A 16,895-nucleotide genomic window follows, 5' to 3' on the forward strand; every position below is an offset into this window, starting at 1 on the left:
CTACGTAGTCTTTTTTTCCCCCCCTGTATGTAAATGAGCTGTCACTACAGTTCAGGAAGTACCCACTGAGCAGGGAGGGCAGGGAGGATTAGATGAAATCAGTGAATTTTAGATCTGAAAGACCTCAAGGTTGCTTGGCTCCCCCGCCAAACTGCGAGAAGCCTGGAGCAGGGAAGGGACTTGGGCAAGGTCACCAGACGGACGTGGACTGGGGCAGAGGGGCCCGCGTTTGGCTCCTTGCAGTTCTCAGTTTCTCCCCAGCCCACTCACCGCCCCATGGGTGGGGTGGGGGGGGGGCCAACTTGGCATGTGGTGGGTTGTTTTTATCTGCACGCGTCACCTGATGATCCGAGAGGCTTTTACCGAAAGCAATGTCTTTGATGTTCTGGGTGACAAGACCTGAGCGCATTGGCAGGAAGGGAGGTTTTTGGGGTTGGAGAAATGAAAACTATTTACCTTTGGGGTTGATTGAATAGCTTGACACCTCTGGGGTCGGGGGGAGAGCGGGGAGGGTGTTTGTGAGGGAAAGTTGAGTGTGAGCGTGCATCCACAGAGGAGCGTTGGGGTGGAAAGCGTCCACGGTTCCTGGGAGGCCGCCCTGCAGAGGCCTTCCTCCTCCCGCCACTGCCGTCGCCCCCTCTGGTTCCAGGGGATGATGTGTGCACGCTTTACACCTTCACCGCCCTGGTCCCCTTCTGGCCTCACGTGAGGCTGGCTGCCCGATGCCGTGACTCCTGCAGGCGTGCAGCCTGTGGGCTCTGGCCCCAGGTCCTTTTCTCCCAGGGACAGCCGTGGGTCCTCACCCCCCTCTGTGGGGAAGTGGAAGGGCTGAGAGCCCAGTTTCTGGAGCGAGACTTCTGTGTCCTCCCTGAAGAGCTTGGGCACCTTCGCTCACTGTTTCGTGCCTCTCTTTTTTTGAGCTGTAAGGCAGGGAAGGTGTGAGTCGCACCCACCCCCTGGGTTGCTGTGCCAAGGGCACGGCACGGTTGGACAGGTGCGATAGGGTTAGGTGTTAGGTGGCTTTCCCACATTGCCTTAACAGCACCTCTGGGCTTTCAGCACCCCTGGGCTGGTTCTCTTGGCGAGCAGATCTATTTATGTTATGTATAATGCTGTTGTGTCTTCTGGGTCCCCAATCATGGCTGTCCCTGGCCTCTGAAAGCAGGGGTGGGTGTGGTGAGTGACAGCTGGACACCAGGGACTCGGTGGGGTGCGGCCCGGAATGGCTCCCTGCTTCGTCTTCACAGCAAGCTCATGCAGTAACCGGGTCAATTTCTTTTTCCTCCTTTGTATTCGTTCACACCATAACAATCCCAAACCTTCTTGAGTAAGTAAAACATTCACAAGATAAAACTGAGAAGGAATAAAAAGGTTTTCAATGAAGCCCCAGACCCATCCAGTGTCCCCAGACCCCCGTCTCTCCTCTTGGAGGACACCCAGGTCCCCAGCTTGTTGGGTCTTCTCCCAGAGATCTTGTGCGCGTTGTTGGACTCCGTAAGAGAAGACGTATGTCGGTGAGTCTATCTGCAAGCCGGTGCTGGGCTCTTACAGTGCTGGGGCAGCACCAGGGTCTCCACCCATGCATCTTCCCACTGCCTTGAGACCCCAGCATTGCCAGGCAGGAGGCTTCGGCTGCAGGGGAAAGGCAGGGCTTGGTGCTGGCTGCTGCTTTGGCCCATGGGGCCTGCCTCCCTGCTGCCTGTGGAAATCCTGTGAAGGCAGCGGGGGCTCAAATCCCAACTCCCCGGACGCTCCAGATTAAACCCTGTGGGAGCCTCCTTCCAATCTCATTTTCCTGCAGCATGAGATAGGAATAATGATAGCATTTGCCTCAAGGGGTCTGAGGAGGATCAGGGTGCAGAGAGCTTTCATAAGACCGCCTGGCACCCAGTGAACATCAGCCTCGGCCTCCCTGCCCCCCTCCAGGGGCACTTGCAGCCCCCCTGGCGCCCCGCTTGATGGCTCAGATGCCGGCCGCAGAGCCGGGCCCTGGGGCGTAGTTATACAGGAGGCACCCATTTGTCTTTCTTTTCCTTGGCAGGAGGGGGTGGTGGTGCAAATTGAATTTCAGCTTTATCCTTTGTAGTTTTCTGCACAATCCATCATAACATTTATCCCGCAGGTGACATGGTTTTTGTGGGAACGGCCTGTGCTTTACCCGCCTGGATGGCTGAGGCCAGCCGGTCAGGTCTGTTTTTCTGTTGTCCCGCGCCTGGGCTCTCAGTCATCTTTCATTTGGACACCATTTCAAACTGGCAGAAAACATTGCAAGGGTGATACAAAGAACTGGCGTAGACACGGAGTCACTCACTGTTAGTTCACTGTCACCCCAACCCCTTCACACATGCACACGCACGCATGCGTGCACACACACAATTTTTTTTCTGAACCATCTGCAAGTAAGTTGTAGACATGCCCTTTTATCCCGAAATACTCGGCGTGCATTTCCTAAGAACGAGGACATTGTCTTATATAAGCACCATGTACCGATCAACCTCAGGAAATTCAGCATGGCTGTAATCGTATCATCTCATGCACAGGCCGCATGCAATTTTGTCAGCGGCCCCAATAACGTCCTTTGGGACTATTTTTTCCTGATTCCAGATCATTCCTGCATTTAGTGGCCATGTCTCCTTAGTACCCCCGCTTATCATACACTATTTCCTTGGCTGTTCTTGACCTTGATGTTTTTGAAGAGTCCTTGCCAAGTTTTGCTTTGTAGAACGTCCTTCAGTTTGGGCCGGGGCCCTCATTCCGGAAAGTTCATGCCGTACCGCCTGCTTTACTTCGTGCTCTGTAGTCCTTGGTGGTCCCGCATGGCTCGTTGGTAATGAGCAAACTAAGGTATAGGGAGGTCAAGTGAGTGGTCCATGGTCACGTCATGTTCTTAGGAAGTGGCAGCCCCAGGATTGAAATCAGAGACTGTGTGACCTGCTGGCCCAGCAACGTGGATTATAACAGCATGTAAGACCCTGGAAATAACCCAGTGTTATTCAAGCACTTACCCAGAGTCGGGCATCATACTCAGCCCTCTGTGCACCCTGCATGCATCCTTGCCCCTGGTCCAGGAAAGTAACTGTTCTTAGGAGCCCTGATGTACACCTGATGATCAGAGAGGTTAAGTAGACTGCCCAGGCTGCACAGCTCTTAGCCAGTAGGGACTAGTTCTGACCCCAGCAGCCTGTGACCTGGGCGCACTCCCTGCCTCTGGGTTCAGCCCTGCTGGATCTCATTGCATTGAGGGCAGTACTGACAGTACTTGCAGGAGGTCACTTGGGATCACTGCAGGGGTCCAGCGCTGAGCCAGGCCTGGAGGTTTTCACCGGCTTTGCTGACCTCACTGGATTTGCTGACGTGCCTGTATTTATGTCCTTCCTCCAGGTCTTCTCCAAAGGGAGCAAACACATCCCAAGGCCAGGGCCTGCTCTCAGCGGCTTCTTGGGGGGGCAGGGGCAGCTGTCCTGTCCTCTGCTCCTGTAGGTGCCATAATCCATCTCTGTGGTCTCTTTGCAGTGAATGGATGGCGTTTTGATGATTTCCAGGTCAGGAATCCCTGTGTAGTCTCTCATTTCACGGCCTACTCACTCTCCTGCCGAGTGGCCCGGGTCCCCCACCTACAAGGCGGCTGGTCCTGGCTGCCATCAGTGTGCCCACTTGGCCCCACTGCCCAGGCAGCGCCCAGGTGGCGTTCAAGACCAGCTGCCCCGGTGGTGTGGGGGCCACGTTCACAGGAGAGCTGGTGATTAAAGTATTCAGGGATGTATGTCACACTCCTGCCCCTCACCTTCATGCTGGAGACAGGAAGGTGATATGGCCCTGCCTTCGAGTTGTACAGAGGACACTTGGGGACAGGACACACTTGGAATTCCACTGGCAGAGCAAGGGCAGGGGGTCCCTAAGCACAACAGCAGAGGGCCCGTCTCTGGGTCCCAGTCTGCCTCTTACCTCCTAGGGACCTCGGGGTCCCGAGTCTGCCTGTCACGGGCCCTCCAATCCCTTATTCATCTGAACATAGCACAGGGCCCCAGCAGTGATCCCGAGCGACATCAGGGAAGCATTGTCAGCATCCTGAGAATGTCTGTGGCCACCTAGTTCAGGTGCAGGGTATCTCTGGCAACCGCAGAGCAGGTGAAATCTGTCCTTGGGGCAGAGTCAGGCAGGAGGTTCTGGGAGTAGTAACCACATCAGCCTTTAGGCCTAGGCTCCAAGCACCTGCTACATGTCGGGCCTCCCTCTGCACCCAGCTCCCTCCTCTGCTGGGATTGATGGATTCCTGAGGAGTGGCCAAGAGAGTCCTGTCGCCCTGTGCTAGGCCGGTCTCCTTTATCCCTGGCTCACCTCCGTGAGTAGGAAGTGATTGTACTGCCTGCCAGGCTCCGTGCATTGAGGCAGGGCTGTGACCTTCCCGCTCTGACCACCCTGGCCGGCCCAGGGCTCCTCCTCCCATGCCCTGGCAGCGACCACCTGGCTGGACTGGCTCCTGGGAAAAACTTGGAAGTTGTAGTTCCTCATCTTCCATGTAACATTGCTCCGTGTGTGTGTGGTTGAAAACATTAATTAAAAACATTAATCAATTTGGCTGCCTTGGAAAGAGGTTCTTTTTCTGCAGGAGCTGATGTTGTGTGTTACTGCTGTCCCCGTTTCAAGGAGAGGGAGTGAGCTTGCAAGCCAGTGATTCAGCTGCATATTCCTTGTTTGGTGCCAGCAGCCTCCTTAGTGCCTCTGAGCTTTAGTTTCCATGTCTGTAAAATGGGGATGAGGTTCATGCTGTGACCTGACCTCCTGGGGTCACTGTGGGTGCTCAGTGTGGTCCCATGGGGATGTGCCTCAGCAAAGTGCTCTGTACAGACGGTGCGTGTTAATTTGATTCATTACGGTTCTCCAGTACCTTGTCATTCATAGAGCACCTCTTGTGTGCACTATTTTGTTTAATGCCGTGGCACAGCTGGGAGGTGGGTGAGTGTTGTGATCCACTGCATGGGTTCTGATGGGCTTCGCTTGTTCACTGGGTCCCAAGTACCGAGCCCTTATGTCGAATAAGCTGTCACACTGAGATAGGAAGAGGGGAGGCCTGTTCTCCCTTATTGGGAGGAGACTAAGGAGTTAGGCCTGAGCATTCGTTTAAGTGGTATTACTAATAGCTGACATTTCTAAGCATTCACAACCTGCCAGACCCAGTGCTAAGCTCTGCAAAGATTCTCACTTAACACTGAGAACAATCCTTTAAGACGAGAAACTGAGGTTTGGAGAGTAACTTGCGCAAGACTCTTGTAGACCTGGAATGCCGATCCGGGCTGTTTAACGACCAGAGAGCGGGGCTGCTGCCTTTTTCAGGCAATAAGGCAGATGCATTTTGACAACAAGGCAAAAAAAAGTAACTTTAAAAATGCCTGAGAAGTATGGGAGGCTGCCCATGGCTGGAGTGTGGATGTGCCGAGGAGGACAGACATCCTTCTGAGCTCATGGCCAGTCAAAGGACTTCCCTGAGTGAGCCTCTTCTGCTGGGAACTGGGGCAAGGCGAAGCGGTGCGACTGGTGCCTGGTAGGAGGAGACAGGCACTCCCAGGCTTGCAGAGCTGCTGTGGGTCCATCCGTGATGCTAACACCTCCCGGGGAGGCGTGTGATAACCAGAGGGCCTCCAAGAAGCTAGTTGTGACCACATTCTTCCTGGAGGAGGGAGAAGGAATTGGTGGTAGGAAATCCAAGCCACCTGGCCTCTGCTCTTGGCTGTGGGATGAGGGTATTTCTCCAGCTGTTCCTACACTTGAGAACGAGAACAGATTGCTTCTCAGAATTCGTCAGTCTTAGGGATTCTGAGTCCATGTTCACCGAGCTCCGTCTTCTTGATGATTTGATGGCTAAGATGCTGGGGATTTTGAGGGGGTGCAAGAGGGAGGCCTGGAATGGTGAGGATCACCCCCATTGTCAGTGTAACAGTGTGGCTTGCTTTCTCATGCACAAGTGAGGGTTGGGGGCATGGAGGGATGGCGGAGGGAGAGGGAAAAACAGACTCCTCGCCAAGCAGGGAGCCCAACGCAGGGCTCGATCCCAGGACCCCAAGATCATGACCTGAGCCAAAGGCAGGTGCTTCACCGACTGACCACCCCGGCGCCCCAATAGTGTGGCTTTTTTCGTACCATACCACTCCTTGAAGGAGATGAGTCGGTGTCCGAGCCCACCCAGCTGAGCATTCGGCTCTGCTTCAAGTATCCTAGAAGGTCCTCCCAGAGCTGAGAAGACCAACAGCGGCCCCCTTGCTCCCTTTCCCCCCATCTCCCTTTTGGCCACCTCATGTAGCCATCTTGATTATCAGTTAGGATAACAATCCTGGCGAAGCAACATTTTTTTGTTCCCTGAGTAATGCCTGATGTCCACCGATCACATGTTACCAGATGACAATGTGGAGCTCAGATAAAAGCTTACAACCTAGTTAATCTGACACAGCATCCGTGGCTCACATTATCCCCACTGGCTGTGGAGTGGGTTGGGCATCCAGGGACAGCACATTCTCAAAATGCAGTTAGTTACTGAGTATGTTTCTCGTTTCCCTCTACCTGGAGTTCCTGGGCTCAGATGAATGGAAAAGCTTTAGTGCAGAAGGAGAACGTACATGATCAGTGTGCAGGGGCTTGGGAGGCAGGAAGACGTGACTCTCAGGTCTGGCCTGGCCTTTTATGTGACTTCTGAAATGTGGAGCCCTCAAAACCGGTCTCAGAGGATTAAATGGCTTAACACAGGGCTTGACCCCATAATAATTGCTCAGTAAATAAATGCCTACTCTTCTGAAGCTTCTCCTCTAGCATATAGTAAATAGGCACTTTGTATTTTTCAAACGGATGGAAGGTCTCATCAAATTCGCTTAGTGTGAGTGTTGATACTAATACTTCTCTGTCCTTTTCTGGCATATTATAGAATCCTGTCATACCTCGGATTTTGGTGCCTTCAGTCTGAAAAATACACACATCCATTTGGTACCCTAGAGGAACTGGAGAATTGTCTTCCCCTGAATGAAGCTGGACCATTCTGGGATTTGGAGAAAGGTAAGAGATTTCTCCTCTTGAACTTTATGAAGCAAAACGTAGCCTTTGGAATCGGTGATCTCCTGCAACGCAAGTAGGGTCGTGGTCTTGACTTTTTGGCCTGACTTCCTGTGCTGGTCTGAGAAGCTGGCTTCCCGTAACCTCACTCTGACACCTGGGACCTGGCTCCTGGCATTCAGTGGACTCAGTCTTGTGCTTTGGGAGCTCTCCCTCTGAACCTAGCCAAGTATGGAGCCCACCACCTCCCATGTGGACACCCCGCAACTTTCCTCCTGGCAGAGGTAGCAGATGCTCCAGCTGTCCTGCCGAGATGTGTGGGGACTGCCCTGGGGGAAGACGAGAAGGTGCATTGGGAGCAGAACACCTTTTTAGGGTACATAGACTGGGATCCTCTGTCTCCCTCCCACCCTCTTGCACTGCATGGTCAGTCCCACCAAGTCAGAGGCTCCTTGGGGTAAAGGAAGAGGTGAAAACCCGGGGTTTTGGGCAGACCTGGGTTTTCCTAGTTTTGCCACCTTGGGTGGCTCACTCAGCTGTTCCAAGCCTCGGTTTCCTCATTTGTAAGATAGGGATCATATTAGCTCTTGCCTCAAGAGGATGTCGTGGGTATTGAATGAGATAGTGGAGATAGCTTAGCATGCTGCCTGACATGAAGGAGGAAATGCTCCAAAACAGGAGGGTTTGTGTGTGTGTGTGTTTTTTTTTTTTTTTTTTTTTTTTTAAGATTTATTTATTTATTTGAGAGAGCGCGTGCGCACATGAGTGGGAGGGGTGGAGGGAGAGAGAACATCTCAAGCAGACTGCTGAGTGCAGAGCCTGATGTGGGGCTCGATCTCACGACCCTGAGATCACGATCTGAGCTGAAACCACGAGTGAGACACTTAACTAACAGCACCACCCAGACACCCTGGGGTTTCATTTTTTTTAACTTCTTGACTACACCATGTTCAGTTCCTTTCATGCAGCAGGCTCTTTCCATGTCTTTGGTCTGCTCTTTTATTTGACTTTCAGCTACCACCAGGTCTTTCTGGGAAACGATGTGTGCATGGTGCACAGACCTCCTTACCCCTAGCAGAGTGCATTACTTCCTCCGGCGGACTGCAGCCGGCGATCTAGGGCATGCCTCCCTCAGACTGTCAGGTGTCTCCCCCACCCACTCCCATGCCCCCAGTCACTTATGAGCTTGTTTAGAGCAAAAGACTGTCCTCCACATCCTGACACCCCACCCAACACGCCACCTGATACTACTGTGGATATTGCAAGAACAAAGGAATGAACAATTAAAAAGGAGGAAGCAGAAAGTGAGAGAGAAAGAGAGAGAGAGAACCAAAAGAAGAAAGTCTTTAAAGACTTAGAGCAAAGAATGAGGTCAGTTGCAATTTTTGTTTTTTCTTAAAAAAACAAGACATTGAAAAGAATCAATCACAATGGAATAAGGAAACATGGTTCACATGGGGACCAGTGAGCAGACAGGAGAGGAAGAGTGAGAGGGCAGCAGAGAATGGAATTCATGTGCCCCTTTGCCTTTTCCCTTTTGCCTTAAATGTGTCCGAGTGCATTTCTGTGTTTCATCTCCTGTGTCCCCAGCAGTCCTGTGACACATGTAGGGTTCTCCAGACTCTCCCGCCCCTCCCCCCTGGCAGGGGAGGGCCGCAGGGGTTTTGTAGAGCTGGGCGGTGGGGGGAGGCTCTTGGGAGTTGCATGTGAGTGAGACGTAGTAGGAGCTGAGATGATTTGCGGCTGGTGGGGGGTGGGGGGGGCTTGTGCACCCTATGCCTAGCGGCCCGGAGCCCTTGTGTCCCCCCACTGCCATGTCAGGACTGATTTCCCACCTCAGGGACACAACTCGTCTACGCTGAGTGCAGCTGCCAGGCCCGCTGTGGATGTTGCCATGAGCCTATCGGCTCCCAGGCACTCGGCCAGGGCTCACGTTTTGTTTCAGGAGCCCGCGCTCCTGGTCCAGGTAGGTGACTTGGGAAGCAGGAGTCCAGCGGGAGGGCCGCAGCCTCTTCTGTGATCCCCCTTTTCCCTGAAGCTCCCTTTTCGCTGGAATTAGGGCTGGACCAAGCTGTTCCCATTGCAGAGGGGTGCAAGGGCAGATGGGACCCTGGAGGCACTGGGGCGAGGAGCTCCGCAGCAGGGGGCCCTTGCTGCTGGCTTCTCCACCTCCTTACCTGTCTAGCCGCTGACAGGTGATTCTCTCATCCCCGCCCCTCCTTGGGCAGGCACACAGGCTTGCCATCTTCCCTTTGCCCCTCACCTTGCTCGTTTGGGCTTTCCTGGCACCATCTCCCCCAGGGAGCATCTCTCGGCTCCTGCCTGATATTCTCAAGCTGCCCCCAGCCCTGACCTTTGGGGGCAGGGCATCCGAGAGCTCCTGCCTGCCCGCCTGTGGACAGGAGCCAGCCCTGGTCCTTAGCCACAGCTGTGCGGTTGCCTCCTATACTCACCGTCTGTGGCACTGAAAGAACTCCCTGCCCACTCGGGACTCGAGGCTTGAAACAGAAAAAGCTTTTCCACCAACACACCTCTGCTATTAGGCCCATTTTGCTATTTACTCTATTTCTTGTGGTTTCATGTTGAGGTTTTTGGCTCGTTGCATTTGACCTGGAGTTTATTTTTAGTAGTAAAGACAGAGTTCAATTAATGTCAGAATGTGAGGGCAAATGCAGAAGAGGGAATCGTAAGTCTAGAGGAAAATGCGCCTACTTTTGTGTCTTTCTGATCATACCTGCCATGCCACCAGACGACGAGCTTCCTCAGCAGTGGCACCGTGGGCTTACATGGAGGCAGGGCACCGTGTCCCGGCCGGTCCCAGAAAACAAAAGTGTTTCTGGGGCTCTGTTGGTCCCAGCGATCCAGCAGCTGGCCACACAGATGGACAGCCACTGCAGTTGTCATTATGCATGATAATTATTCTAATTATTATTAGGGTAAAGGCCAGGCTTTGTCACTTCGGCTCTTATTATGGCCCCAGGGGGCTTCGTCGTCTCCAGAAGCAGCATACGACTTTCTGAAATATCAGCTCTTTCCCCTGCACTGTAAATATTTTGAGAGAAGGCTGTGGGTCTTGCTGTCTCTCCAGTCCTGGCTTTTGGCATCATGACAGGCACACAGGACACGCTTGGGGAATGTTTTCTTGGACTGACCGACTTTGAGGACACTGAGTTTGGACTAAAAAGTTGGAAACAAAGCAGAAAGTACTCCTCTTTCAAGGGCTCCCCAGTCTCCTTGAGGAAACAACATAAGCACTGCCGTCTGCTTAAGGACTTTCATTTTATAAAGTTCTCCGCCCTCCTTTCTCCTGTCTTTTCCTCCACGAGCATTTACTGAGAACCCGCAGGGGGCCTGCAGTGAAGGAGGGAAGAGCCACCGTTCTTGCTCCGAAAGCAACCTGGCAATGGAGACTGGCTTTATGCATCCCTGTGGTCTCGGGCTGCATGTTTGTGCCACTCGAAAATGAGTACGTTCAAACCCCAATCTGGAATGCAGATGGTCTGGGGAGGCCGGGCCTCTGGAGGTGATGAGGTCATGAAGGCGGAGCCCTCAGTATGGGATTAATGATCTTATAAAAGGGACAGGAGAGAGCCTCTCTGCTCTCCACAGTGTGAGGACAAACCCAGAAGAGTAGTGTCTTTTGCAAACCAGGACCTGAAATCTGCCAGCATCTAGGTCTGGAATGTCCAGCCTCCAGGACCGAGAGAGATGAATGTCTGCCATTTAAGCCACTCCGTTGGTGGCATCTTGTGGCATCTGTAGGGAGGTTGGATTGCTTTGACCCTGAGACTCCTCTTTAGATGTTGGGTCCTGACTGACACCTGAACCGTCACAGCCCCATCTTTAAAATGAAGTGCCTGCTGGAGTGACCATACGAGCGACTCTTGCTGTTGTGTCTGTGTCCTGTGCTGAGGGTTTCCCGGAGCCGGGCCCAGCTCGTGTTGCCCCTCTTCCTCAATTCCTTGCTCACACAGAATCCGGTATTTACTGAATGCTCACGTGGTCATGGCATTAGGCTCCTGGACGTAGAGGCGGCTCTGGACCTCAGGCCTGGCTCTCGGTGACCCACTGGGCTGCCTTTCTTCTCAGAGGCACTCCTTGTGTCCCGGGGAGCTGCACAGTTTGGTCGTGTGTGCTTTCTCTCAGCCAGCCAGCCTATTTCCTCCTGAAGTGGCTGAGCACTGGGAGGGCTAGCAGCCGCGTGAGTCACCACTAACAAGACGCTGCCTTGATGGGGGTAGAAGTGGAGTTGGGGCACAGTACTCATGTGATCGTGAAAAGAGCAATACCAATACTACCAATAATATGAATCCTGCATTTAATAATTTCCATAAATACTTTTTAGAAAGCGCAATACTTTCCATATATATGTATCTCTTTGTTAAGGTTTTTTTTAAAAGATTTTATTCATTCATTCATTCATAAGAGACACAGAGAGGGAGACAGAGACATACGCAGAGGGAGAAGCAGGCTCCTTGTAGGGAGCCCGATGCAGGACTGGATCCTAGGGCCCCAGGATCGTGACTTGAGCCAAAGGCAGACGCTCAACCACTGAGCGACCCCAAAGATTTAGGTGCCCCTAAAGATTTTATTTATTTTAGAGAGAAATATGTGAGAAAAGAGTGTGCACGAGCAGAGGAAGGGGCAGAGGAAGACGGAGACTCTCCAGGCCCAGAGCACAGCCCAACATAGGGCTTGATCGCATAACCCCATGATCATGGCCTAAGTTGACATCAAGAGTCAGACGCATCACTGACCCAGCCACCCAGGCGCCCCCAACACTTTCCATTTCCATTTCCATCATCTCGTTTCTTTCTAGAACGTGTGAGGGGTTGGAGGTTAAGTAACACAGCCAAGGTGGTAAATGAAGGCGTCTTCCTGTGGAATGTGCGTGACACACAGATTAGTACTGTGTGCTTTTGCATAATTTCATGTTCCTTTTATTTTGTAACCTGAGGCTGACATTTAGAAGCTTTTACTAACGAGAGAACTATTTGCTAAATTGAAGTAAGTGCTCCGTATCCTGGGTCAGTCCCTCCCAAGGTGTCTCTTGGTACCTCTTACCCCAGGCGCCCCCAAGTCCCCTGCAAGCAGCTTCCCAGCTTGGGCACCAAAGTCTCTCCAGTGAAAAACCCTTCCCGTCCTGCCCCTCTGGGATCTAGGTTTGTCTGGGTTGCTGGCTCCAGTGGGTTTTATCCTTGGTTTATAATGAGCTAAGTGACAGAGCCCCATGTGGCTCCTCTGGGACGTGGGCAGCTTCCAGAAGCCCCATGCTGCTGCATTCTCGGTCCCCATTGTCACTCTGAGTAATGACCAGCTTGCTGGGAATTCACATTCTTCTGCTCCACGCCATTTTCTCTCTAGTTTAGTCACTCTGGCTGAGCTAGATATGGTGGGTGCCTTAGGAAGAAAACACCCATCAGTGGGATGGATGCAAGCTGGCCTGTGGGTTTTGTTTTTGTTTCTGGTTTGTGGTTTTTTAATTTTTTTTAACCTCCCTGCAAAGATGAAACCTTTATTAAAACTAAGGAATTGACCTGTTCCAGCATCATACAGGGTTCAGCCTCAAGGACCCATATGGCCGTCTTTCTGCTCTTGTGTACCAGAGGCACTCTGGTGTAAGGCCTGTGAGAAATCAGGTGGAGAAGGGGACCTTTAAAAATGTTGGACTAAGGAAAAGTTTCATAAAAATAAGAGGAAATGAGGGGCAGCCCTGGGCGCTCAGCGATTTAGCACTGCCTTCAGCCCAGGGTGTGATCCCAGAGACCCGGGATCGAATCCCACGTCAGGCTCCCTGCATGGAGTCTGTTTCTCCCTCTCCTTCTGTCTTTGCCTCTCTTTCTGTGTCTCTCATAAGTAAATAAAATCTTAAAAAAAAATAAATAAATAAAAGGAAAAAGAAAACAGAAAAACCCATTGAGGGGCATCCTCCCAGAGCTTGCCCCTGTCCTGAGATCAGCCCCTGCCTCTGCTGGAGTGGGAGAGAATTGGGATGGTGACCGGCCATGGCAGGGGAGGTGCATTGAAAGGGACCCCGAAGGGAGACCTGAGCCCTGGTCTCTGCTTTGCCGCCTGCCAGCTCTCACCTGGGAGGGAGGTGCTTGGTGCTTCTGAGCCTCCGCTGTTCTGGGGACCAAATGACATTGTTGTCCAACTCCTCAGGAGACCCCTTAGAGTGGCCGCTGAGCTGACGTGTTCATTGGCCATTTGCTTTGGGTCTTTGAACCCGACTATCTGCAGTGATGACTCTAGGCAGAGGCTGAATCGCTGCCAGGGTTCCCCCCAGCTCACACATTTCACAGTCACACTGCTTTCTTTTCAGCCTATTAATGCTTTTAGGAATTTAATGGGAACATGTCAGTCATCACAGGTGCAGAAATCGAAACAAATATTCCAGGTGGCATAATTCTTACGTGAACACCCTGTGCTTCCGCTTATATATGTATATATATATATGGCATCATGGATATTAATTATATGCTTTGGATCAAAGTCCAGTGTGACTTTATTTATTGGCGCATGTTTTTCCAGCTTTGGCCATTGGGAGCCCTTTCCATTGGCTCCTATGCCCTTTGGACATAACCTTCTCTCCCTACCCCCATTATTATGACATACCTTCCACTACTGTGAGAGTTTTTGTGTGCTTGCTTGTTTTTGAGCATTTCCTTACTTTCTGGCTCTACTTGTGTATTTCCTACCCCAGACCTAGAATCGGCCATTTCCCAAGGAGCCCAGTTTGTTTTATCAGAGACTGATAGTAGAAACCAAGCTGCGGGTCCTAGATGTGCTCACTGCTCCCGGGATGTCATTGCTCCTAGGCCTTCTCAGTGACGGTGATGAAGTATACGTGTGTGTAAATACTAACCCGCAGAGACCCACACGTGTATAAATATTTGCATAGATATCCATCCGGGCCTATATTAAGCTAACTGTGAATTTAGACTGATGTCCCAGCTGTAACCCATTACCACACTCACCCTATTGAACAGACTTATTTTTTTCAGCCACATTGATTGGCAAGAGGAGGGGATGAATGACGAGGTCCAAAAGTCCATGTCGGTAGAGAGCTGTGGGCTGAGAACACTGGACTTTTCCCTGTGGGCAGTGTGGTCTCACGAGCCAAAGCGACGTGAGGTGGACACAGGTGGACAGAGACTCAGAGATGTGGACTACCCAGAGTGCTTGTGGACCATGACACTGTCACATGCATGTCAGCCTTTGCCCATCTCTCCCTGGGCCTACGTGTCCTTCCTGGTCTCTTGGCTTCCCTGTCCTCCTACAGGAAGCTTTTCCCATGTCACCCCTACTGTGTGCCTTTTCCTCCCACACTCCTGAGCCCCCTGGGTTTATCACATCAGAACGTGCCCATCCCTCCCTCCCTCCCTCCCTTCCTTCCTTCCTTCCTTCCTTCCTTCCTTCCTTCCTTCCTTCCTTCCTTCCTCTCTCTCTCTCTCTTTCTTTTTCTTTCTTTCTTTCTTTCTTTCTTTCTTTCTTTCTTTCTTTCTTTCTTTCTTTCTTTCTTTCTTTCAAATTTGACTCTTGCTTATCTGCCCCTCATAAGTAGACCAAACCCTTGAGGGAAGTCCCATGTCACCTCAACAGTGACTCACACAACCCCCGAAACCAAAGAAGGGTTACGTCCATTCAGTTTCTGAGTTTGTCGGGAAAAATCAAGCGGTGGGCAAGACCCATGCCCTGCTTTCTTAGAATTTGATGCACACTGAATGGGAACGAAGGTGTTCACATACAGTGTGGGGGACCCTGTTGGCTTTCTTTTTCTGCAGGAAAACTCATTTGTGTCTCAAACTCGTTTGTCTCCAGGGCCAGGCAGGCAACTCGTGAGCGAGTGATGTGGATCTGGTGGGCAGACCGCAGAGGTTGGTGGGGAACTCGAAGGAACCAGGACGCCCGCTGTGATGTACTGGCCTGGGTGCCCCGCTCAGGTCGGTATCCTATCTGATTGCCCAGGGTCCGTGACTGACTCATTGTTGTAAACGTTTGGCTCTTGACCCTGTGTAGGCCGAGTATAAAGGCAGCAGTGGCCAGTCCACCGCTTCTGATTCTAGCGCCAAAGGACTGCAAGCACATCATGGCCAGATCTGATTGCTCCAAGGGAGACTGGAAGCCCGGGGGTGAGGGGGAGGAGGGTCTTTTCCCTTGCCATCGGCCCCCTGTTCCTGACATTGTCACTGTGGCAACACTTCCTCCCCTGGCAGCAGCGCTTGGTTCCCGGAGCAACAGTGGCTTCCAGCTTGCACTGGCTATTCTCAGAAGTGACACCCCCAGCCAAGACCCCACAGGGCCCACCTGGCTTCCCATAATCCCACTCTTGCCCTCCATCCCTAAGGGGGAGAATGTGCTGTTCTGAGCAGCCACTACTTCTCGGAGGCCTCAGGACCCCCTTTTGCCCTTTCAGTAAATGGTTCTTTATCTGAAATTCTGCTTATTGAAATCACTGATATGCTTCCTCTTCCCAGGTTGAACCCTAAAGAATACACAGGGGTGTATTTTTGTATTTCCCACCCCTGTCTCCTTCGCTCAAGTGAGCTCGAAGCAGGTTTCCAAACTTGTGACTCGGAGGCCCAGAGCGGGCCGCCCCACCGCCCACCTGCGGCCCTGTGCCCGGAAGGGCCACCGGCCTGCATCTGACACTCGCTGCTGGCTTGTCTTCACCTCCTCCTGCCACCGCCCACAACCATGGGCACCCCGGGGGGCTCGCCGGCAGCCCGTTTCCACGGCCTGCTGAGCAGGAGGGGGTGACGCTTTGGGTTTTCCGCACTGAGCGCCGGTCCCCAGGGTGTGCTGGGCTCCTCTGTGTCTGCAGGGGCGTGTGCCTGTGTGGGGTGGAAACAGCCTTGTCAAAATAGACGGGGAAGTGAGGCTAGCCTGGGGAGAAAACATGGGCCGGGGCTTCTTGGGGGGTTTCCTCTGTGCCATTACCCCACAGGAGTTACGTTTGGCATGCTTCCTGCGACCCTTCACACTCCCCCCTTCCTGGCCATTCGCTGTTTTGCCCTTTGCCACAGTATCAATGTCTAAAATTCACCTTTCTGACAGGGCGTGGTGACAGTCCTTTTGTCACTCCCATTGCAGAACCTGTATGTGTCTGTGGGTGCAATGTGATTGATTATAAATCGTGACAGTCCATCATGCTTATTGAATATGGTCATTATGATGGTGAGCTGTCGCAGAAATGGTACATGCATCCCATTCTCCTTACAGTGCTTTCCACTTTACCTTCCTTATTCAGAGCATTGCAGGATGGGCTGCGTGGATTTATTGGCGGTGTGTATTAGTTCGTCAGGGCTGCTGTAACAAAGGACCACCGCCTAAGTGGCTACAGACCAGAAATTCATTCTCTCACAGTTCTTCAGGTTGGAAGCCTGAAATCAAGGGGTCAGCAGGACCAAGTTCCCTCTGAAGGTTCTAGGGAAGAGTCCTTCTTCTTCTCCCAGCCTCTGGTGGCATCTGGCAGTCCTTGGCCTATGTTGGCTTGTGGCTGCAGCTCTCCTGTCTCCACCTCCAGCCTCACATGGGCTTCTCTCTGGTGTGTCTATGTTCAGACTTCCCTTTTCTTACAAGGATTAGGTTTATCCTAGTCAGGATGACTTCATCTTAACTTGACTACTGCAAAGACCCCATTACCAAATACGGTCACGTTCACAGGTACTGGGGGGGGGGGGTTTAGGACTGCAATGTACCTGAACTGGGGACACAGTTCAACTCAAAACGGGATGTAAGAAGAAAATGTTCCAGCTTCAATGTTTTGTTTATTTTATTCCCTTCTGAGAAAATGGGTTCGTTTATGAAGGTTTTATAGGAATACAGGCATTTATGGGTATAATTTTTTTTATAAG

The 16,895-nt window shown here is 52.1% G+C and overlaps 1 long non-coding RNA gene across 39 annotated transcripts in view; it reads left to right on the forward strand.

Annotated features, from left to right (window-relative positions):
• Window positions 1-16,895, forward strand: part of LOC102151812 — a 237,951-nt gene that overhangs the window by 145,274 nt on the left and 75,782 nt on the right. For 32 of the 39 annotated variants that reach the window (XR_005368676.1, XR_005368668.1, XR_005368671.1 and 29 more), the window contains 2 exons: window positions 6,914-7,041; window positions 14,860-14,981. This is a non-coding gene — a long non-coding RNA (uncharacterized LOC102151812). The remainder of the gene's footprint in view (window positions 1-6,913; window positions 7,042-14,859; window positions 14,982-16,895) is intronic. The other 7 variants (XR_005368657.1, XR_005368655.1, XR_005368656.1 and 4 more) reach the window with 1 other exon arrangement.

The sequence above is a fragment of the Canis lupus genome, chromosome 13, assembly GCF_011100685.1.
Source record: "Canis lupus familiaris isolate Mischka breed German Shepherd chromosome 13, alternate assembly UU_Cfam_GSD_1.0, whole genome shotgun sequence".
Taxonomy (NCBI): domain Eukaryota; kingdom Metazoa; phylum Chordata; class Mammalia; order Carnivora; family Canidae; genus Canis; species Canis lupus.